Source organism: Uloborus diversus, chromosome 6, assembly GCF_026930045.1.
Source record: "Uloborus diversus isolate 005 chromosome 6, Udiv.v.3.1, whole genome shotgun sequence".
Taxonomy (NCBI): Eukaryota; Metazoa; Arthropoda; class Arachnida; order Araneae; family Uloboridae; genus Uloborus; species Uloborus diversus.
This window is the reverse complement of record NC_072736.1, coordinates 68,130,567-68,156,379: the sequence shown is the minus strand read 5'-3', so window position 1 is coordinate 68,156,379 and position 25,813 is coordinate 68,130,567.

Sequence of the window (25,813 nt, the reverse complement as noted above, 5' to 3'; positions counted from 1 at the left end):
ATTGGCCTCTCTCGTATAAGCTTCATATCCATTTCTTTTTTTTTTTTTTTAAATCTTGAACGCATTTGTAGATCATTACGAAAAAAACTTCCTGTATTATTTATATTTATGCAAGTTTCATTCATAAATATAAATAATGTTAAAAATAGAATCAATTGTTTTTTTAATACAACATTGATGTAGCCATTTTTCTTGGTATGCACCATAACCATTGCTAATCAATTCTTTATATTATTACGTCTCTTTTACATCCTTTTCAATTATCTGATCATACATCGTCTTTGTATTCTTTCTATCATTTTCATCCTTCTTAACTGAAACCTAAGCTACTTCACCCATTCATCGTTGTGCTATTCTTCTTAGCATGGTGATAACTATTTTACAAGAATAAACAAATGAAGTCTGTAAAAAAAATTGAGATTTTTTTCCGTTCATTAAGTTTTTTCAATAATAAATAACAAATTTACCTCTATTTTCACAAATTTTTGAACTATGCTTTCAAATGAAATTGTTAAATAAATTATATATTCAACTAAATTCTTAATAACATAAAGAGAGAGTAGATGTATTTGAAGAATATCTGAAACGTTTAAACTAGTAAATATTCACTAAAAATTCACCCAGTTTAGGCTAATCTTATCAAACTAAATTCTTAATCAATTTTTCAGCACAATTTTATATTTAATTTAAAATAATTTTATAAAATGTCGAAAGTTTACGCGTTGAGTTCATTACTAGCATCCTACTTTCATTCGTCCATTGAATCAATATTTTTATGACTTGTGCTACCTGGAACTCAAAATGTTTTTTAGCTATGATTTCAAAATATCCTTCCCCTTTTCAGTCTTCAATAAGAGTTACTGCCATTCAGCGCAATAAAATATTCCACATTGAAGGGAAAAATTCAATCAATGAAAGTGGCTTTGCTGTTTTACGTCGTGAAAAATAAAATTATCCAATCGAGAAAGAGTTTTTTTGCTTTTACATGTTGAAAAGTGCAAAGGCGTGTATTTTTATAGAAATTCCACATTTATGAATGTTTATTTACTTAGAGTTAGAGTTAGCGTCTGAAGAATTTATTATTTAAACAGTAAAGTCAGAATTGTTTGCCTTCCACTTTAAAAATGGAAGTAAGTTTTTTTTCGATAAATTGAATTTGCACAAGTTGGATACTTCGAACCTTCACACTGGAAATGTTATTCTTCAAGAAAGTTTATATTGATATTTTTCTGTAAAAATCAATGTTTACTTACCAGCTCTTTTCAAATAGTAAAGTATATGAACATTCTAACTTCAAGAAATGAGTCATATGTTTATAAAACTTTTTTTCTTTTTTTGGTCATTTTCTAGAGACTATTACATTTTTCATTCCTGTGTGTCCTCAAACCATTTCATACTAACCAGAATCAGAACTAAAAATTTCAAATTTATCGAAAAATAAATCGTTTAAATATTTTTAAAGTCTATCATATTTTTTCTTTGCCCACTAAATCTGCACATGTATAAATAAAAGGCTGTGTGTGTGTGTGTGTGTGTGCCTACGTTTCTTATGCAAATTCACCGTTTACGTCGGATCTTTTCCAAATTTGGCACTGAGGTCCTTTGAGGTTCAAGAATCCATATAGGAGATTTTTGTCTCCCAGTGGGAGGCCAAAAAACCCCATAGTGTTTTTTTCCTGATACAAATCTAGTTTTCGTCAGATCTTTGCCAAGTTTGACTCTGAGGTCTTTCGTAAACTGGAATGTTTACACCTATTAATAACAATGGAATTTAGTACAGGGTAGTCAACCTCCTGGTTGAACTTGCCTAAACGGGCACCTGATGTCACAGGTGTCCGATTTATGAACCTTGTTAACAACAGGAAATGCTCGGAGCGGGGCAAAGATAAGAACATTCCTGGAGGACATTCCTGGCACTTGACGGGACCTGGTTTGGGTAGAAAGCAGAGGCTCTGAGGAAGAGGTGTTGTATAAGCCAAAATAGCTAAGTTATATTTTAAATAGGACTGTAACCCGAATTTTATAATGTAATCTAGAATTATTTCAATAAACGACAAAAATGAGATAGAGAAGTGTCATTATTGCATAATATTGCAATATTTCAATCATTGTATAAGGTCGAAGGATAGAAGAAGTAGTCACGAATTTTACAATGGTTCTGGTTAATTTATCAATCCCCAATGAAAACCAAGAGCCATCTTGAAACTATTCACTACATTGCAATTCAATTTTTTGATTGCTAAATATTTTGAAACTCCATTTCAATATCTTTTAAATTATACAAACTTCTTGATCGTGCTCATATTAGAAGTAAGTTAAAATAAGCTCAAAAAAATGTAAACATATTTTGATGAGGTATGATTTTCCCTTTTAAATTGCAATATCTCGAAACGGTGTTTTTAAAATATATGTTCCTTTTTCTCAGAAACTAAATAGTGATAAGCTTTGAAAATTTTACCGCCTATTGCACACATCTAATTGCATGTACTGAAGAAAATTTTTTCTCATATTCCAAAAATATTTTTATAAATCGGATTTCGAGTTGCAAAATGTCATTTTTTGAAAAAAATACAGTGGCTTACACATTAAAAAAATTTTCAAAAAACTTAGCTTCCGTTCTGTAAAATTGTATTTCTGTATAGAGAAAAGAGTCTACTGAAGGTACAGAAAAAAATTAATAGTTGTAGCTTTAATAGATTTTCAGGAAAAGGTACATGAACCTGCGCAAATTAACATTGACGATATGGAGGGTACCGATTCCCCGTAAACAATTCAAAATACCTAAAATGCCTGTAATACCTTAAAAATACCACTTTGAAGTAGTAACTGTTCCTAATTTCAAGATCAGCTTGGGATTTAAAAAGCTTAAAACCATGACTCCTGGTTCTGCCATCTGATCAGAAATTGAGCCTGTAAACGTCCTTCATTTTAATGAACTTAAATAACCGGACCTTGTCCAATCTTACTCCGCTTTGCTCAAGACTATACATATTAAGCATGGAATCATTATCTAAATTAGAAAGCCCCTTAACTAACCTCGTAGCCCTTCTTTGTGCTCTTTCCATAGAAATTTATATCCTTCTTTAGATAAGGAGACGAAAATTGAACAGCGTATTCTAAATGAAACTTCTTACCAAACTTCTGTACAAAGGTTTAAAAAAATCTTTAGAGTGTTGTGAAGGAGACCTAGTGATAAAATCCAACTGGTTGGCTTTGTTGCTGGCTACACTGCACTGCTGACTAAACTTAAAGTCCTATTTGATTAAGACACCTAGATCTACAACTGCTTTTTCTTCGCTTTAGATAGATCCCTTGTGTAGCTTGTTTGCTTATTTCCATTAGAATTTCCAATACCAAAATCCCAGTCCCTAATCTCACGGGATCTCGAATGAAATTTAGTGGGATTAATCCCGCGATATTGACATCAGAATCTTGCACGATTTTCAATCCCGCAAAGATTTTCCAAACATACGATCTCCAACTTTTGTTGCTCATAAAACGATTGTTTCACAAGCATCATTTGAAGCTTAAATAACCTTCCTCGTATTTCTGCAAGAAGATCAAGAAAAACATTTCGTCTCATTTATGATGAACGATGGATTCACCATATAAGAACACAATAAAAATAGAGTAATTTTTTTCTGAGAATGAATTGATATTTTCATTCGAAGTTTTTAATTTCATACTTTCAACAGTTCAGTAATTCAAATTTCACTAAAAAAATTTTTCATCATCCGAAATTCCGAAATCATTTCTGAAATTTTCTGGCATCCACATTTCACTAAAATTTGAAAGCCAGAAGTTTGTGCTTTATAAAAAATTGAAAAGTGCATTACAGATTGGAAAACCAACGGGAGTACCCTGAATACAATGTTGGAACGCTTCAATAAGCTTCAGGAAAACACTCAAAATCTTTAACTTACTAAAACTGCACAGCATTTTTCTCCGAAGAAGAAAGCAATGAAAAATCTAACAATATTCATGCTCTCGAACCTGCCGATGTCTTTGTCACCGTGAGGATGATATTATAAATATGAGTGGTAGGAATGAGCTGAATAATCTTTAATATTCGGCACGACTCTTTAATAGGCGACAGACACTTGCATAAAGCACAGAATGACTCGCAGTACCTTAAGAGCTAAAGTTTTTTAATGTATCTTGCAAGTGAGAGGTAAAATTAGCGAAGTTGTTCAAAAACTTTTACTGAGACTGCGACTAGATGAAACATTTTAGAAAGTCATGAAGTTTATGGGAATCTTATAAAACCAATTGCAGTGGAATCATAGCCCGCGTTTTCATCATTCGCATTATTTTTGGCGAAAAATCTCTTCCCATCCCACACGAAGCGTAGGGCACACTTTGCGTACCATAACGATATTTGATTATTGGTATGAGACTTTGCAGTACTCTACAAATGGTGTATGGAATTCGAGAAAACTATCAATTCAAATAACAAAAGCAGTCATGCCTAAAAAGCAAAACTTTTTTCTATTTAACACTAAAATGTAACTTTTAGAAGAATAACGTCAACAATGCGGGATCCCAGAATTCCTCAGGATTGGTTTCTCCCAATCCCGAAATCCCTCGGGACTGAATTCGGCGCGGGATTGGAAACCCTCATTTCCATGACCTAAATGAAGCACTTGACATTTTTCAACTCTGAGTGATATACCTCAAGCTGCCCACTTAGAAATTTGACTATTAGTTTTAATAACAATAATGTAAAGGTGGCAAAAACATCACCTTTGCCGAAAAAGGGGAAGGCAATAAAGCTACTTCAGCAATTGTTCTTATGTCATGCCTCGTTAAAAAGACATCGAGCATAAAAGGTCTGACAAAAGCAGCTGAAAACATTGCGTAACAACTAAAACTGAAAACTCTGTCATGAAGATCTAGCCAAAGACAAGATAAAGTGCGTGAAATATTACTAGTAGATGTAGTAAGATTGTATACCAAAGGGAGATCAACAGAAAAAAAATGAAAATTAACTTGAATTCTGAAATTTTGAATTCAAATTATGTTTTTCGCAATCACGAGGTGTGACAGGACCCCACTCATTGGGGTCTATTGTTTCTAGAAACGGCTCCTGTCCCCCCAAGACTGCCCCTTCTCCTTGGCGCTTACGTATGTATAGTTGTGTGTGTGTGCAGGCGTGTGTTTATGTGTAGGCGCGTGTGCGTGCATGTGTAGGCTTGTATGTGTGCGTAGACCTGTGTGTATGCACGTAGGCATGTGTGTATGTGTGTAAAGACTTGTGCATGAGTGTGTGTGTGTGTGAGCGTGCGTGTGTGTAGGACACGGACGCCACCGACCAGAAGAAACTGATCCCAGGAGGCAGTGCTCGGAGGGGCGCCTGCCGAGGCCGGTGGGCGGTGGTGCTGCTGGTCCAAGCTGAAAAAGGCACGGACGTCAAAAATGGTCAAATGAGAACAATAAGTAATCGTGATGGCTCAAAAAAATGTTGAATCCTGAGGGGAAAAAGGTTAGAATAATTATACTTTTTTGCACCTTATCATATGTTTGCTTAATTTAAGAATTAAGGTATATTCCAGATTTGGATTTTTGCAAATTTGTTAAAAATTATGAATTTAAAAATTATTATCATGATTAGAGAAAATGTGATTGCTTAGTCGGTTTGTTGTTAAATTGTGCCCATGATTTTTTCTTGCTTAACATTTAAGGAATTCATGATTTATAGAGTCCAAATGTAGGCTGCCGTTCCCTGTGTCACTTTTATAAAAATCGGTTGCGTAAATTTTTGTAGGAATAAATTGGTACATATGTGTTTATACAGTCTATAAGAGATATAAAGCTACAATTATTTTTTAAAGTTTGATAAATTTACTATCCAAGTCACGTAATCTGAATGCTATCCTCAGTTAAAATTCAATCTTTAACAAAAGTAGAGACATAATAAAATGAATGCAGATCTGCGATTTTTCCAAAAGAAGCAAACGAAAAAACACTTTTTAAACAATGATTCAATTATTTAAAAATATGAAGATTGTGATGCGTAAATAACATGGAAAAAAGAATTATTTGTGTTTCATAATTTATAAAATAAACTTTGAACTAACCCTATTATTTTTAAAGGCTTAAGCAATTATGCAGTTATCTTAACGTATACAAGGGTGCTAATCCTTCCAAGAGCAAGAGCGTAGCCTCAAAAATATCCTGAAGACCCCTCGTCGTTCAAGTCCCCACTTCAAAAAAGAAAAAGATACTCCTTAAAACAGCACCCTTCAAAAATGTCGATGACGTAATTTGCACTGTGACCTCCATCAGCTGGGAGCCCCTGACGTATATCACAGGAAACCACGTACTGTAAACCACTACATACTACAACCCAAATTCAAAATAGTAGAATATCAGAACTGTTTGAAAAAAAGTTGTCCCTGAGTCAGGAAAAATAAACTTATGCAAATTTAAAAGAGTAAAAATCGTTATTCAGGATTAGTTTAATCAATTTAAACAACTTTTCAGATATTATTTAAACAACTTAGGGATCCTTAACACATTGGAAAAATAGATAGATTTTTCATATGGGTCAAAAAATTAGAATAATCTATTCATTCAATGTGAATTTTAAAAAGTAGCGAAAATATTTGCATACCTGTTAACCGATAGCTTGTCACAAGTATGGAGCTTGGTGTCCGGATAATTTTAAGTTCTTTTAAAATCCTTTTATTTCTCAAAATGGATCCTCAAGGTGATAAATGGGGAAAAAAACGAAGTTATGTATTGTGTTAATTATTAAAGTTAGAAAAAAACTATCTAACTCAATTCAAATGAACGTTTTACAATCTATGGAATGTAAGATTTTAAAGGAATATAGAAGGACTGACCAACTAAAAAGTAGCCGAAGCAAACGAGGTAGAAAAATCGTAGCAACCTGACAGAGATGAACCCAAATTAAAGCAAATCAACCAAAATAATCGTTGAAAATAGCTTTTTACGTCCATAAGTGTTGGAAAAAATGTATAGTTACCTTGTCCACGCCAACTACACTTGGACGGTTGCATAAACTGTAGTTTTAATTGTGGAACTAAGAAGGAAGACCTACGATCAGCATGAAGTAGAAACGTGCACGGCTCTCCCGGAGCAAAGAGAAGCTCATGCAGGGGCAACAAGGTTGGAAAAGTATCATATTCAGTGATGATTTTTTTTTTTTTTTTTTTTTTTTTAAATATCTGTAAACGAAAAAGGTGTTTGGGTTTGACGTTTGAAAAGAAAAGCGTATGAGAAATCTTGTGTAAGACGTTTTCTCCAATTTGACACACTCTTTTTTGCTTGTGGGTGCATGAGAGCTGCTGGAAATGTGAAATTATGTATATCTTAAAATAAAACAATGCGTGACTTCCTCTGTTTATCAATAATATTGCATGATAGTTCATCCGAAGCACAGCAGTTACTAATTTAGTGACACATTTTATCTTTCAGCGAGGTTCTACTCCTTGTCATGTCTTGAAATCGACTCATAGATTTTAATCAGAAAATGGAATTACGACATAAAACTGGTCAAGCAATTCTATTAATCTCAATACGATCAAGAATTTGTGGTACCGTCAAATCTAAAGAAAGCGGTTCAAGAATTTGTGGTACCGTCAAATCTAAAGAAAGCGGTTCAAGACCTTGTGCCCGCCAACAAAATTGAGCTCGTTGCCACTTTGAAGGGGTATGGAAAGTTGGAAACAGTGTAAGAAACGGTTAATGTAAACAAGTGGAAGAATCCGTGTGTGAAAGGATAAAAGCATTTTGAATCCAGCAAAAAATGACGCATTCTAGTATTGATATTGCTTCTTTTGGAAGTGTCCCTCCCCCCTTTTATTTGAATATTCTAATTTTTTGACTCAATGCAAATTTTCATCACTGTAAACTTTTGGATTATCCTGTCTAAAATTATTTTTAATTGAGTAAATTTGAAATGAAGTGCGCACTTTAAGGTCTAGGAAAGGTAGCATGTTCATTTAAATACCTAATTTGCACTTATATTTGGTTAGATTAATCTTTTTTCTACAAAGTGAGAAGTATTGTATTATTTTGAATCTGGGTTGTATTAGTTTTCATGTAAGGCGTGACTGATTTTACATTTTCGCTCTCCTGCTATCGTACACTAATTTACATAACTCTCAGAAAAGTCACAGCAGCAAAATTCTTCTCTAAGGAGATTCATCAAAAGCGTAGCCTTATATAGCTAATATCAACATAAAAAATTGTTTCCCTTGTTTTAAAAGGAATCATTTCCCTTAACTAAGACGAAAGTCAAGCAACTAGAGTACGTTTACTTAAACTGTCCATAAAATTCGACACTTTGTTAAATCAAGTTACAAATTGAGCTTAAGTATAGTTCCAATTATATAATATTCCATGCAGAACAAGCTAAAATTTAAAGCAGTTTGAGGCCAAAATGTGATTATGAAGTCACATTAAATTTCAATCATGAGAACTTGATTGGAGAGTTACCGATCAAACAACCATTAATAATTCCTAGAGCCCAAGCCACACCTAACATTCTGAATCGATATCCAAACCGCACCTAGAGTTTTAATCGATTGTTATCCGTTATTCTTTATAAATAAATTCTCTTTCGAGCCATTTCAAAATCGAGTACCTCTAGGCCATCAACTATTTGATTCCATTTAGCACAAATTCGACCTTGAAAATTCTTTTAAATAATTTCATGTTACGTTGTTTAAACTAATATACGCTTGCTATTTCTTACTTCTCGTTCAATGCAAGGCTAAAAGCAAACTTTTGATACAAAAGTCTATGAGCTTTCAGGGCATCATGTTACGGGTAATTAATTATCCAGGGAAGAACATATATAATTATTAGTTTTAGTATTTATTGCCAATAGTTAAAAGTTTTATTAATTATATTTTAGTCATTGTGCATTTATTTGCTTCATAACGTCTTGGTTTGTTTTATCAGAAATAAAAAGCTTGATTATATTGACGTGGGAAACATCTATTTTTACGCTCACTTTAGGGAACGTATTAATAGCTAGTCAAATTCTTACAAAAAGTTATTACTTTTGAAAAGAAGGATAGCAACAATGCACGAAGAACGTTTGGCAGTCAACAAATTTTCATAAAGTAAGTATAAACCTTCTTTCATTGTTTACTTCCTTAGTACTATGGATGGAGAGGTATTGCTTAACGCGTTAGTGTGATTGAACTCAAAATTTCAATGTAACATTAATTGCGACAAAAGTCACATGCGTAATAATGTGAGCTATTACACCGCTGCATAAGAGTGTGACCACTTCATGAGACCCTACACAACCACTTTCCATACATTACGTAATGAAATTCTGTTTTGTACTAACCCCAAAACGCCTCGCAATAGCAGCAGATTTCTGTCTCCATATTTTGCCCGATGAGAAATAAATCAACTGGGTCATCATCATATAGCTACGACTTATCAATATCTTTCTCTGAGTTGGTGTGATGTGCGCACCAGCTCATGTTAGCGCAAATACAATTCTAACTACAGGTATAATGTAACGAATAAATACCTTTGTGCTGAAAATTCAAAAAAATCAGTAATCCAACGTCAGAAAGCACAAATATTGCAAAATATTGCAGACAGGTGTTTCGGTGTTACAAGGAACACCTTTTTCAATGCAAAGAAATGTGAGCTTCTGGATGAAAAGTCATCCGATAAAAGCAACACGGTGGAACAGGAGATAGTATAAATATCAAAAACTAAAAATTAAACAAAACAAAGAAGATAAAATGACACCTGGAGGCAAAATTTATTATATAATTCCATCAGGAAAAAAACCGTTAAGTAATAAATTTTCCAAGAAAACCCATAAACAATGCAAAAAGTCCAAAAATGAAACCACTCTGAATAAATTAGCAATAAATTTACCAGCGGGAAAAACTGTGTATGAAAGCAATGTATCAAATGGAGAAATGCATTTAAGAACAAAGTGAAGGATAAGCATATTGGAATTAGTTAATCACAAAACGAAATAAGAAAGCAAAAAATGAAAAAAATAAAAGTAAGAAATGTACGACATTTACATAAAAAATAATATAAAAACTAAACCAATTTTAACAAAGGAGTCCACACAGAAGAAAAATAGGGAATTGCAGTAAGATCATTGACTAAATTAGAACGGTTCCTCAGGATGTGGAAAGATTCCCAAAAATCAAGATCCAACGAATTGGGGCATTTTTGGATAATTTGATAAGAGTTAAAAGCAAAAGAATGATTTGATTCCCAACAGTGTTGGGCAATACTGGATTTATTCAGCTGTTGTTTCCTCACATAGTTTTGATGTTCTTTTAACCGAAATTTCAAAGAACGGCGGGTCTGTCCGATGTATCCGAGTCCGCAATTGCAAACAATTTTATTGATCCCACAACAATTAAGAGGATGAATAGGATCTTTAAGAGAAGAGAAAGAAAGTTTATTAATAGGAGAAAATACCACTTGGAATTGGAATCGCTTCAGAATCTTAGAAACCTGAAAACTAATACCAGGGAAGAAAGGCAGAACAACTAAATTCTTAGTGTTAAAAGTTCTATTAAGAGCAATATTTTGAGATTTTTTGCAAAGTTTTTTATAAATGGAATCAACTAAGGTGGGCGGATAGTCTCTATCAACAGCCACAGCTCTTAAATAGTTGAGTTCCGCATTAAGAAGCTCAGGTGAAGAACAAATATTCATTGCACGATAAACAAATGTGTTGAAAGCTGAATATTTTTCATTAGGAGGGTGTGACGATAATCTATGTGGGGGTAATGAAACAGCAAAAGGTTTGCGATAAACTGTAGTTTCAAAACCGGACATAGTTCGAGAAACGAGAACATCCAGAAATGGAAGGCAATTATTCTGTTCTTTTTCACAAGAGAATTGAATATGAGGATCAATGGAATTTAAAATAGATAAAGCATCATCATGCTTAGTTGATCGTGATTCATAAGAACAAAACAGTCATCAACATAGCGAACATTGAATTGAAACTGTAGTTTCTGAAACAACTTGAGCTCAAAGTAATGCATGTAAATATCACTAAGGATGGGGCTAAGTGGATTTCCCATTGCCAAACCATCCGACATTGTATAAAATTTAGCACTAAAAACAAAGGAACATTGCTTTAGACAAGTATGAGTAAGGAAAACTAAATCCTCAATTTCCTTAGAAGTAAAATGAAATTCAGACAGTCTACTCTGAAGGCATAACAATGAACCCTCGACCGGAACGTTCGTAAATAATGAGTTCACATCAAAAGAAGCCATAAAAGAATTATTTGGAACGCAATTCTGAATTTTTTTGACAAAACCGATAGAGTTTTTTACAGTGAATACATTATGACTCATAAGAGGAGAAAACACAGAGACTAAATATTTTGCAAGTTTATAAGAAGCCGTACCAATATTGGAAACAATCGGCCTGAAAGGAATGCCAGCTTTATGTACCTTAGGTAAAGCATAAAATCTAGCGCAATTAGCAATAGAAGGAATAACAGAGCGTTTAACATTTAATGGAATAGACTGAACAGACTTGACAGCAGAAGAAATAGCCTTTAACTCATTTTCACTCGGATCTTTAGAAATCTCTAAGTATGGACCAGAAAAAATCAGATCATTAGTTTTGTCAACATAAGATGATTTGTCAAGAACAACAATTTGACCACCCTTGTCAGCTTTGGTAACAACAATATCTGAATTAGAAATTAAATTCTTTACAGTACGACTAACAGTATTAGTAAAGGCGGGATTGGAAATTCTAGAATTAAAGTCCACATTAGAAGCAATAAGATGCCTGACGCAATCTTTTTGATTGGATGATAAGGCACTAAATTTAAAAGCTTTCTCAATAGGAGCAATAAGCTTAGAAAAAGAAGGTTTGCTGGCCAGAGCAAAGTTATCATTGCATTTCAGAGCATTAATTTGAGAACTGTTTAAAGGAACATTTGAAATATTAACGACAACATTTTTATTTACCACTGGTAAATTTTCCGATGGAACAACTTTCGAATTTCTACAAAGTTTAGCTAATTTCTTTTTCAAAACAACCTGATGATTCTCCGAAGAACGAAGGGTTCTAGACCAAGAAGTTCTATCAACATAATCAAAATCAGAAATAGAATTTGCAATAGAGAGATGCAAATCATAGAGCTCACGTTCAATAAACGAGAGGCGTTTCCTAGTTTCTTGGATCGAAGCTCTAAGTAGAGCCAATTTCGACCGAAAAATAACTTTATCAATTTTTACAGACCGTGGTAAGTTACATTTCAAAGAAATAAAATTCGGAATAACTTTCCTGCGCCTACATTCTTGAAGAAATTTTAAGTGGTTCAAAAAGCGAAACTTCTTAATACGCAGATTGCAAAACCTATTAATTTGAGACATTCCAAAAACAAAATATCAAAGCACATAAGAACAAATTATTATCAAAAATACAAATCAAATTAAAACAGTAACAAGGCAAAATAAGAAAAATGAAGCAAAATTCAAAAACTACCAGATATAGCAAATACAACCAAAAATTCAAGGCAAGAAGAAAGAAAAAAGAAAGTAGAATGCAAACGTACGGCCCGTTTAAGCCAACTAAATAACGAATAAATACCTTTGTGCTGAAAATTCAAAAAATCAGCAATCCAACGTCAGAAAGCACAAATATTGCAAAATATTGCAGACACGTGTTTCGGTGTTACAAGGAACACCTTTTTCAATGCAAAGAAATGTGAGCTTCTGGATGAAAAGTCATCCGAGAAAAGCAACACGGTGGAACAGGAGATAGTATAAATATCAAAAACTGGAAATTAAACAAAACAAAAAAGATAAAATGACACCTGGAGGCAAAATTTATTATATAATTCCAACAGGAAAAAAACCGTTAAGTAATAAATTTTCCAAGAAAACCCATAAACAATGCAAAAAGTCCAAAAATGAAACCACTCTGAATAAATAAGCAATAAATTTACCAGCGGGAAAAACTATGTATGAAAGCAATGTATAAAATGGAGAAATGCATTTAAGAAAAGGTGAAGGATAAACATATTGGAATTAGTTAATCACAAAACGAAATAAGAAAGCAAAAAATGAAAAAAATAAAAGTAAGAAATGTACGACATTTACATAAAAAATAATATAAAAACTAAACCAATTTTAACAAAGGAGTCCACACAGAAGAAAAATAGGGAATTGCAGTAAGATCATTGACTAAATTAGAACGGTTCCTCAGGATGTGGAAAGATTCCCAAAAATCAAGATCCAACGAATTGGGGCATTTTTGGATAATTTGATAAGAGTTAAAAGCAAAAGAATGATTTGATTCCCAACAGTGTTTGGCAATACTGGATTTATTCAGCTGTTGTTTCCTCACATAGTTTTGATGTTCTTTTAACCGAAATTTCAAAGAACGGCGGGTCTGTCCGATGTATCCGAGTCCGCAATTGCAAACAATTTTATAGATTCCACAACAATTAAGAGGATGAATAGGATCTTTAAGAGAAGAGAAAGAAAGTTTATTAATAGGAGAAAATACCACTTGGAATTGGAATCGCTTCAGAATCTTAGCAACCTGAAAACTAATACCAGGGAAGAAAGGCAGAACAACTAAATTCTTAGTGTTAAAAGTTCTATTAAGAGCAATATTTTGAGATTTTTTGCAAAGTTTTTTATAAATGGAATCAACTAAGGTGGGCGGATAGTCTCTATCAACAGCCACAGCTCTTAAATAGTTGAGTTCCGCATTAAGAAGCTCAGGTGAAGAACAAATATTCATTGCACGATAAACAAATGTGTTGAAAGCTGAATATTTTTCATTAGGAGGGTGTGACGATAATCTATGTGGGGGTAATGAAACAGCAAAAGGTTTGCGATAAACTGTAGTTTCAAAACCGGACATAGTTCGAGAAACGAGAACATCCAGAAATGGAAGGCAATTATTCTGTTCTTTTTCACAAGAGAATTGAATATGAGGATCAATGGAATTTAAAATAGATAAAGCATCATCAATGCTTAGTTGATCGTGATTCATAAGAACAAAACAGTCATCAACATAGCGAATATTGAATTGAAACTGTAGTTTCTGAAACAACTTGAGCTCAAAGTAATGCATGTAAATATCACTAAGGATGGGGCTAAGTGGGTTTCCCATTGCCAAACCATCCGACATTGTATAAAATTTAGCATTAAAAACAAAGGAACATTGCTTTAGACAAGTATGAGTAAGGAAAACTAAATCCTCAATTTCCTTAGAAGTAAAATGAAATTCAGACAGTCTACTCTGAAGGCATAACAATGAACCCTCGACCGGAATGTTCGTAAATAATGAGTTCACATCAAAAGAACCCATAAAAGAATTATTTGGATATTTGGAACGCAATTCTGAATTTTTTTGACAAAACCGATAGAGTTTTTTACAGTGAAAACATTATGACTCATAAGAGGAGAAAACACAGAGACTAAATATTTTGCAAGTTTATAAGAAGCCGTACCAATATTAATTTCGGTTAAAAGAACATCAAAACTATGTGAGGAAACAACAGCTGAATAAATCCAGTATTGCCCAACACTGTTGGGAATCAAATCATTCTTTTGATTTTAACTCTTATCAAATTATCCAAAAATGCCCCAATTCGTTGGATCTTGATTTTTGGGAATCTTTCCACATCCTGAGGAACCGTTCTAATTTAGTCACGAATCTTACTGCAATTCCCTATTTTTCTTCTGTGTGGACTCCTTTGTTAAAATTGGTTTAGTTTTTATATTATTTTTTATGTAAATGTCGTACATTTCTTACTTTTATTTTTTTTCATTTTTTGCTTTCTTATTTCGTTTTGTGATTAACTAATTCCAATATGTTTATCCTTCACTTTGTTCTTAAATGCATTTCTCCATTTGATACATTGCTTTCATACATAGTTTTTCCCGCTGGTAAATTTATTGCTAATTTATTCAGAGTGGTTTCATTTTTGGACTTTTTGCATTGTTTATGGGTTTTCTTGGAAAATTTATTACTTAACGGGTTTTTTCCTGATGGAATTATATAATAAATTCTGCCTCCAGGTGTCATTTTATCTTTTTTGTTTTGTTTAATTTCTAGTTTTTGATATTTATACTATCTCCTGTTCCACCGTGTTGCTTTTCTCGGATGACTTTTCATCCAGAAGCTCACATTTCTTTGCATTGAAAAAGGTGTTCCTTGTAACACCGAAACACGTGTCTGCAATATTTTGCAATATTTGTGCTTTCTGACGTTGGATTACTGATTTTTTGAATTGTACAGGTATAATGCTTTAAAATCCCGTGTTGGATTTTAATGTATTATAGTAGGAGCAAAGAAGCCTTTAAAAGCAATAATGATGATGATGATAACAATAATAATAGCAGAACCAACAATAATAATAACAATAATAGCAAAACTAGTAATAATAATAACAAAATAATAGCAATACTAATAAAAATAATAACAACAATAGCAATACCAATAATAATAAGGACACTAATAGCAATAATAGCAATAACAATAACAATAATAATAAGAATAACAACAACAACAACAATCGTAGCACTATTAATAGTAATACTAATAATAATACCAATAATAATAAGAAGAAAAACAATAATAATAATAATAAATAATAATAATAATAATAACAGTAATAATGATAATGTTAGCAGTACTAATAATATTAATGATAATGTCAATGATAGCACTACCAGTAATAATAAGGACAATAATAGCAATACTACTACTAATAATAATAATAATGATAATAATAATAGCAATACTAATAATAATAACATCAATAATAATAATAACATTAATTGCAATAATAATAATAATAATAATAACAATAACAACAACAATAGCAAAATAGACATCAACAATAATAATAGTAATAAAACCATGAATTTATTGCTAATTACATATACTACTAGCCGGCTGCGGCGACCAGCTGGTTCGCTTTCTTACGCCATTCACCTTTCTATGCAAGCAGCCACCTACAGCGGCTGTTTGGCTAACTTTTCATTTACTGTTTTAATTCAAGTTTGCCGCCTTTGGCGGCTGTTTAATTAAATTTGGCAGCAGTATTAATCAATCCATCTCTATCTTTTTTTGTGGCATTCACATTTTTACGCCAAGATTGACGCCTTCGGCGTCTACCTTTACGATCTATCTCTAAAATTTCTTATCCATCTCTATTTATTTTAACCTTTCAGCTCATTTCCTAATAAAAACAAAGATCACTCAAAAAACCGCTTTTTTATTTAAGTAGAGCAAAAAAAAAAGTTATCTCCAAAATTCCCCGTAGTGTGCCAAAGGTAACAAAGTAAAGTAAGTGACAAAGGAAGAAAAAATCTCGCTGTTTTTAGTGAAACAACAATGAAATGTAACGTAATATAGATACAACAAAACGTCCAGCTTGGGGGGGGGGAGGGCGAATGAAAAAAGAAATAAATGCAATCCCTAAATAAAACAAAAAAAAAAGGAAAGAAAAAAAGCAAGCGCTGCCGGAAAACACGTGGTCATCACGTCATAAAAGTAGAAGTAAGCTAGGAGTAAAAAAAAAAGATTAACATTGTTTGCGATTAAGATTCCGTCGTAAATATAGAATCGAAATCCAAGTAGTGACGTCAGAGCCATAGAAGATTGAAGAACGCTTTTTTCGACTGATGCGTGGAAAGACATGATGTGTTCAGCATTAAAGAAAATTGTAAAAAAAAAAAACTATTGCGTATTTCTAAGAACTTTTTTCTTCTGAAGAGGCGAAATGTTTTTACTATTACAAACTTAAATTTTAGAAATGAGGCTTTGATACTTCTCGCAGAATGATATCAGAAAAATATAAAACCCAGAAAAAAATTTAAAATAAAAAATTTTTCAAAAATTTATAAAAAATACAAAAATTGCTCTATTTTCAAAATTTTTTTGTTCATCATATTTAAAATTAAATTTCCGACCCTATAGCACAAAAAATATTTGTCTGGCGCGATTGGTTCGGGGTCTGTGAGATTAAAAGTACTAAAAAGTGCTAAAAATCACATAAAACATTAAATAACTTTTTTTTTCTAATTAAAATATCAAAAATCGAAGCCCGAGGTGCACAACTTCAGCAAAAACTACACCTGTATACCAAATTTCATCTTTCTAGGCCTCACCGTTTTCCCGGGATGCGCGCCACACACACACACACACACAAACATCTTATTTTATTATATGTATAGATATACTATTCATCTACGCGTAATAAGTAAATTAACACTTGAAAAAAAGAGTACAACTTTACTTTCAAGTGAGTGTTGTAGAATTCACAGTAAAACAACAAAAAATTTGTAACGAGACTGTACTTACTTTTCTTTCGTCAATGACAACATCTTTTTGGGAACTTACCATGAAATAACTTAGATAGTGGCACCGATCAAACATTCTCAAATTTATTCTCTTTGGTGACAGTTGACTGAACGGGATTGAGAACTGAGCGTCATTACTCTACTTCCCCCTACGTACGTAAGTGCCGGTCTTTGTTGTTACAAAATGCAATGAGAATTCAATTGCGTATGACTAATAATGCTGTAATAACAAAAAAAAAAGTCACAATACATACAATAGGTCTGAACGTATCTATCGTATGATATTTGCTTTCTCTGTAACGTCATCGAATTAGTTTAGGTGCATACGAGATTGTTTTTACTTAGTGATGTAAAAATTCGTAAATTAATAAAAGTGTGGAAACGCGTTGAGGTAAGATGCTGGTTCAGGCGTCATTATAAAAAGTTTGGGAAACATTTCAAAGACTCAAAATCAAAAATAAAAACCTTTTTGCGGCTGTTCAGGTAAAAAAATGCAGAAGAATGAAAGATGCCGTCACAATCAGAGAAAAAGCTCACATGCAGAAACTCAAAAGACCTAAAAAGTTCAATGTTGATCAAATACGAGAACTATGGCAGTGTCGAAAATACAAGAGAAAAATGGCACAAAGTGTTAGCTTTAACCATTTTGTGTAAACATTGTATGAAAGAGTTTGATAATTAAAAGAAAAAAAATAATACAAAACAACTGCTACGATTTTTTCCCGAAGTTTTCACAGAAAATGTATTTTATTTACCTTGACTACGCATTTCCTTTAATTTTTAATTTCATTCTTTGCAGCTGTTAAAAATTCAAGGTTAACTGATAGTCAGACAAAAAAGTTAAGCTAAATAGCATATTTGTTTCTAAACACTACAAAATGCAATACATACTATGGGCACGTTTTTCTCGACTTCAAACAACCACTTTTTCAATGAAAGATGCTTTGACCTTCCGGACTCAAGCAGCAATTCATCCCAATATATCATCCCGAAGGTCAAAACAGCTCGGTTCGAAATAGGAGTGCCGTAAAGAAGTTATAAAATATAGTTTAAAAAAATACTGGCAGTATTATATTACATTTCACTCCAGGGTCCCGCGTTTCTCCTACTATATGAGGTTTAACTGGTTCGATGAGGCCCTGAAGACAGTTGTGAGGTTCTTTTGTTTTATTCAGACCAGCAGCCAAGCCAGGGCTGACTCCTTTTCAGTTTATCCAGCGGACCTCCTCTCCCCCATAGACTTAATATAAACTACACTACTCCCATTCTGAACCGGACCCCTCTGTTGGTCGGGCCCCTAGTTTTTGACTAGGCTGACATGGCTTCTTGTCGGTCCTCGTCAAGCTACCACAGATCTAACTCCTCCAGAAGTATTAATTTGGAACTTTGGAGGACTTTGACCACGGCATATTTAACGCGCCCTAATCACTTATAACACCTAATCACTTGCCCTGTAGATCTTCGACCGGTTAGCATTGAGCCCAGGACAGGCCTCTTCGTGGCTCTACAGGCACGACTGCATCGCCTAACGGTCATGTCACCGCAGGCTGATACTAGTAGCATGTGAGAATTATATCACAAGAAATTGGTTTAGAAGTTTACAGTGCAGCTGGTTCGTCAATTACAAACGTTGTGTGTTTATTAGAGACATTACTTATAAATATGTGACAGTGTCTTTTATCTAAAGAATCCAATTTTAATGCCTTAACACATAAAAAGTAACATGGTATTACTTTTTACGCAGACAGAACAACTACTAAAAAATATTCGATACACTATCATTATATAATGAACCCTTTATTCGAAAGATTTGAATATGTTCCACGCTATCAGAGTCTGAAATATTTTCAAACAAAATTTCCTACCAATTTTGTTTTGGACAAAGCTACGCAGTAGCTGTCAAATTACCTATTCCTTCTTCGTAATTGATTCAAGTTTATTTTAATACAGTAAACAAAACTTTAGAATGCAAACAGACCATATTCAACTATATGCAGATTTTTGGTATACCTGCATTCCAAGTTATTCCTTGAAGATTTAATTTTGAGCTCATATCTGCTTCTGTATTTACTTTAAACATTTGCTAATAATAATATGCATGGAGCGGTTCTGTTCTGGTAGTTCTAAGAATTCAGATTAAAAGGAGAACTAAAATAAAAAGCTGTTGAGGAAGTGAAATATGTTCCTTTGCAGTATCTTTAATGTCAACACAAAGGGTAAAATTAATTCACGCCCATGCAGAAATCGATTCAGTTTATTTTTATTGTAAGTTTACATCCCAAAAGTGCTTTTTCTTTTTCATTTGTATGACAAATATTTTGACAAATGTTGAAATAGTGAAACTCTTCGTTTATAAATTGAAGTAACGTGAATTCTAACTGAGCTTCAAACAGCACAGTGCAATTAAATTTCGCTTACAGCAAATTTAAATTTCGCATATATTTTGCAAAGCAAGGGAAATAATGTATTCATGAAACATTTTTCACACAAATATCAGCTAAAATTTTCATTTTACATTAACTTGAAGAACTTTTGACTAAACATTTTCTATCTATAAACGTATAGACAAGAGTAAACGTATATCCATTGCCCAATGAACAGCACCGAGTTTTCTCGTGATGTCTGCATGTACTTACATGAGTTTGTACGTAAGTATGTATGGAATGTGAGCATGCATCTCGCATAATTCAAGAATGGTAAGCCACTAAAACATGAAAGTTTATTTGTAATTTTTGTAAAGAATTTAGTTCGAGTACCTCTTATTTTGCTTGCAACTGGAATTTCCCAGAAAGTCTCTTTATTCATTTGAGTGTTTTGTGGTAAATCAATGTTAGTTTTGAGTAACTAATGTCCTACAATGGCTGCCACTTTTTGATAAAGCATTTTGTTGCCAATTGTTTTTAACCAGCTTGGCTATGTAAAGCCGAATTGGCGCCAAAATCGGCAATAAAAACATGTAATACAAGTAACGTCATGAGCATTTTATTATATTTACTCATACCAGGGCTTGTTTACCTGTATTAGTTTTCCTGCAGTAATCATCATACGTCACGTCATAGTCACGTTAGTAAACCATTCTTCAATTTCTTACAAATCTTTTAAAACTCCAAAGTATTTATTTATCGTACCGTTTTAAAATAGGACAGAAAGCTGTACACGGCGACAACGGGATTGTTTCCTTCAGTCAAAAGTAGTACTTTTAGTCACTTAAATTGATAGAATAAGCAAAAAAAGAATAACATGGACCCAGAAAATTCTTTCGTTTTCCCAACAGTCATTTTTTAATTAATTTTTTTAAATGTCCGATTTTTCAAACAAGGTGTGGTCTAGATGACGTCACAAATTATGCTTTTTGACGCATCTTTGTACCGGTTTTCACTTTATGATAATCAAGCAGCGAATTAAAATTGCGCTCTGCGCTTGCTATCAACCATATCGTTGTCAATACAAGTGAGTAAAGATGCGAATTAAATATTTCGCTCTGAGAATGGCAACGCAGAATGGCATTTCATCATTTGTGATGTCAATGACAAAAAATGTAAGCAAAGAAAGATCACCGATTTTTTTTTTTTTTTTTTTTTTAATAACGATAGCTAGTTTTCAGGGAGTAAGTGCTGAGAAGGAATCAAACAAATTTATGCTCGGTTAAATCTTCGAAAAAAAACGGATTTTGGTTCAATTTTGGTATCAATCACACCAATAAGAGAGGCTCGATCAAGGTTTTCCTCTTAGTAGCTAAAATAATAATGCAAGAATTCGAACAAAAGTTGGCATATATATAGCTTCTTCCAGTTCAACTCCGGAAGAAGTATTATAGTGGCCATTGCTTTGAGATATTGTGGCCCATATAACATTTTTCGAGAAGCACAGTGGATCACTGATATCGCTTCACGCTTCCACACCGCAGACCCAGGCTCGAATCCCGGGTTGCGCACGGTCAACTCAGCCTTTTATCCCTTCGATTGGTCGATAAAATGAGCACCAAGCGTGCTTGCGAGCTAAATCCTGGGGGTGCTGGGTTCGGCTGACCGCCTAACAGGAAGATCTACAGGTAGTTATCAAAATAATGGATACACCTGAGAATAAAAGTGACATGTTTGAATGCGCTTTGTAAGTAATAAAGAATAAAATTAGATATGTTTTTTTTTATAAATGTCAATGTACATATTCTGGTACTATTTGGTGATCTAACGGAAGTTCTGGAAATCTTGGATTTTTTTTTAAGCACGTTAAATGTTGGACCTCTCAAATTTTTAAAGAGACCAAATTGTTGGAGCGCGTCTAGCTGAAGCAAGTGTAACTGAAACATTTCAACTTTTTGTCGCATCTAAAAGTACAGTATCTTAAGTCATGACAGCATACACACAGCGCGATAAGACAAGCTCGACAAATCAAAGTAGTGGGCGGAAAGAGAAGCTTAGTGAAATAAACCGACGGGTATCGAAGTGGATTGTAATGTCTATAAAGCGAGCAACAGCAGCAAAGAACCAGGGTCACCAGTGTGAGCGATTAAAGTTCGAAGAACTTTCTCGTTCCCTTTTAAACAGAACTTTTACGGCAGAGTAGCGATTCCCAATTTTTTTTTCCAAGCGTTTCCATTATTTTGATAACTACCTGTACTTTACATCCCAGAACCCTCGGTGACGAGAACTGAGATAACCACAGTAGGCTTAGGCCCTCATGGGTTGTGGCGCCAGTAAGTTTCGATTACAATACTTAAATAGGTACAGAGTATTTGTGAGAAAGCTATAGAGAAGAACGTTTTGCCATGGTCACAACATATTTACTTACATTGAAGACGCCTGGTGATAAAAAAAAGTTAAACTGAAGCTTCAATTTTCGAAATTGAATTTCCATGAAAGTAAGACACATTCTTTTAACACCGTTAAAAAAATAGCTCGTGGACCTATAAGCAAATCCGTAACCGTAACATCCTCTACACTTAGCACTGTACTGTTATTATTCTTTTTTACGTATTTTTAACTATTTATTTACTTCTTTCTTTATGAAAAGTTTAATGAAACTAAACAAAAAGAAAATAAAAGAAAACTTTTTTAAAAAATGAAGTTTTTTTTAATTAAAATAAACAAATAAATTAAATGCAAAATGCTTAGTGCATTTCAAGTTTACTGAAATCTATAACAAATGTGAGCTTAAGTTTTCAACATTGGAATGGGTTTATGTGTTAACACTCAATAATATACTTGTATACTATACAAACAAAAACTAATATTAAGTTTAAAACTTAAAAAAAAAACACCCCAAATGATTACTGACCTTATATTAAGATGATTTCAAGTGTCAGAAGACATATGAAATTCATATACTTATAAATTATTTCTAGATAACATGGGAAACAAAGAGAAGGGAAGATAATTACAAGTACTAAAATTTGCTACTTGCAAAAGTAGAATCGGGAGGGAAAATTGGTAATTCTTTTAAAAGCCTTTCTTGTATGCTGAAACGTTAGAAAATAGAAACTAGCAAACACGGAAAAAAATTAAACCATTGAGGCTTTCTTTCCTTGTCTGTCAACTGTAAAATCGCGTGGATCAAGGCTTGAAAGTGCATTTAAAATGTACTTTAAAAAGTTATAATTATAGTTATATATATCTTGAAAATTCCGAGCAAATTCCATAAAACAAAAGATAATTCGTTCTTGCGATTGGTACTAATATTTTTTACCAAATGAAATTTTTTTTTTACTTCTACAATTGTTAAAGACGCTAATTTTCATGGTTTTTAATTGATATCTTAGGTAATGAATGGCATACAAAAATGAGACCTCTCAAAAAACAACTTTGATCTAGTCTTCATTAGAACAAGAAAATAATGGTTAAATTTTTTTCATCTGTAAGGAGCTGCGATGCCACACACAGATACACACACACACACATCAAACTTAAAACCAACTGCCTTCCTTTTTGCGTGGGACTAAAAAAATCTGTGTAAACGTGCTGTAATTATTTCTCATCCATCTATAATTTCATTCAAAGTACACATAAGTTCGAATCACTAAAATGAGTCTCTTCTAAACTTTTTTTTTTCTCCTGAACTTTGTTTCTGATAAAGAAAAAGAGGATGGAAAAAATCGCTTTCTTAAGTGATTTGGAGCAGCCAAGTGTTTGAGATACGCTAGAATGAGCACTGAAACTGCGGAATTAACCATTCTACTTAAAGGTTATTGTTTTACGCAGCAGATTGCGACGCGTAAAAGTATTTCATGAGAGGCAATAACATGAGGTCGAAGTTAAGAAAAAAAAATGAAGAGGATGATATTCTTCATTTTATTTGATGCTGCATTAGTTTAAATTTTACTGATTTCTCATAATTATACATATATATTTAATGTATATTATTTTCATGTGTGCACATTGATAATATAATTAGGTTTATACAAGATATAGATACATACCATAAGATTCTACAAGATTATAGACATATAATTATTATTTTACGAGGTATATTTAGATAGATAAGATTATGCAAGATGTAGATATATAGACAAGATTAGTCTTACTGTAAAAGTATTTTCATGAGAGGCAATAACATCTAGTCAAAAAAAAGAAACAAAAACTGTAGTAAGAGGACGCTATTCTTCATTTAATTTCACGCTGCATTAGTTTAAATTTTACTAATTTCTTATAAGTATACATACATCTGTAATGTATATTATTTTCTTGTGAGTATATCGATGACATAGATAAGATTATACATGATGTAGATATTTAGTTAAAGATTGTATGAGATATAGATATATAGATAAGATTATTCTTACCGTAAAAGTATTTCATGAGAGGCAATAACGTGAAGTCGAAGCAAAGAAAAAAAAACTGTAGTAAGAGTGATCGTTCTTAATTTCATTTTATGCTGTATCAGTTTAATTTTTACTGATTTCTCATTATTATGCATGCATATGTAATGTACATGATTTGCATGTGTGTATTTTCACTAATATAGATAAGATTATACAAGATATAGATATATGGATAAGATTATACAAGATATAGATATATAGATAAGATTATACAAGATATAGATATATAGATAAGATTCTACAAGATATAGACATATAATTATTATTTTACGAGGTATATTTAGATAGATAAGATTATGCAAGATGTAGATATATAGATAAGATTAGTCTTACTGTAAAAGTATTTCATGAGAGGCAATAACATCTAGTCAAAAAAAAGAAACAAAAACTGTAGTAAGAGGACGCTATTCTTCATTTAATTTCACGCTGCATTAGTTTAAATTTTACTAATTTCTTATAAGTATACATACATCTGTAATGTATATTATTTTCTTGTGAGTATATCGATGACATAGATAAGATTATACATGATGTAGATATTTAGTTAAGATTGTATGAGGTATAGATATATAGATAAGATTATTCTTACCGTAAAAGTATTTCATGAGAGGCAATAACGTGAAGTCGAAGCAAAGAAAAAAAAACTGTAGTAAGAGTGATCGTTCTTAATTTCATTTTGTGCTGTATCAGGTTAATTTTTACTGATTTCTCATAATTATGCATGCATATGTAATGTACATGATTTGCATGCGTGTATTTCACTAATATAGGTAAGATTATACAAGATATAGATATATAGATAAGATTATACAAGATATAGGTACATAGATAAGATTATACAAGATATAGATATATAGATAAGATTAGTCTCACCATACAAATATTTCACCCATAACATGAAGTCGAAGCAAGAAAAAAAATTGTAGTTAGAGGTTAATATTCTTCATTTTATTTTATGCTGAATCAGATTAATATTTTTCTAATTTCTCATAACTACACATATATAAGTAATGAATATGATTCGCATGTGCACATCGATAATATAGATAAAATTATACAAGATAAAGATTTATTAATAACTTTTCTTCATTTTTATATTGTATTTGTATTTATATTTAAGTTTTATCGATTTCATGACTATACAGTGATGGAATTGAATAGCTACCTTAAATTTACTGTTTTAATGTACACTGCATTAACTGTTAATTTAAATGTTTAATTTCACGGTGCGTGTGTGACTACGTCTACTGTTTTTAAAAATATTTGTTTAAAAAATACTCATGAATATATTTTTTCGATACACATGACATTTCCTCTGATTGATAACAGCAATAATATTGCTACATTTGACTGTTACTCTCATATTTAACATTATTCACACGACACCACAAACAATCAAACCAGTGCCCAAACTTCGTTTGAAATAAATGCCCTTGTTTTATAAGCTATACATTCTTTAAATTCTGATACCAAATTTTTACTTTTTGTTAAAAGGAAAAAAAAAGAGAGTAATTTAATCTAACAAGTCATTAATTTGCTACAGACGAACGAAGAATTTTATTAAATCCCTTAATCATTCTTCCTTAGAAATAAATACTTATGCTCTAGGACAGGGGCGGCAAATAGGGGGGTCAAAAGGGGGCGGTCGCACCCCCAATTTTTTTTTTTTAGCAGA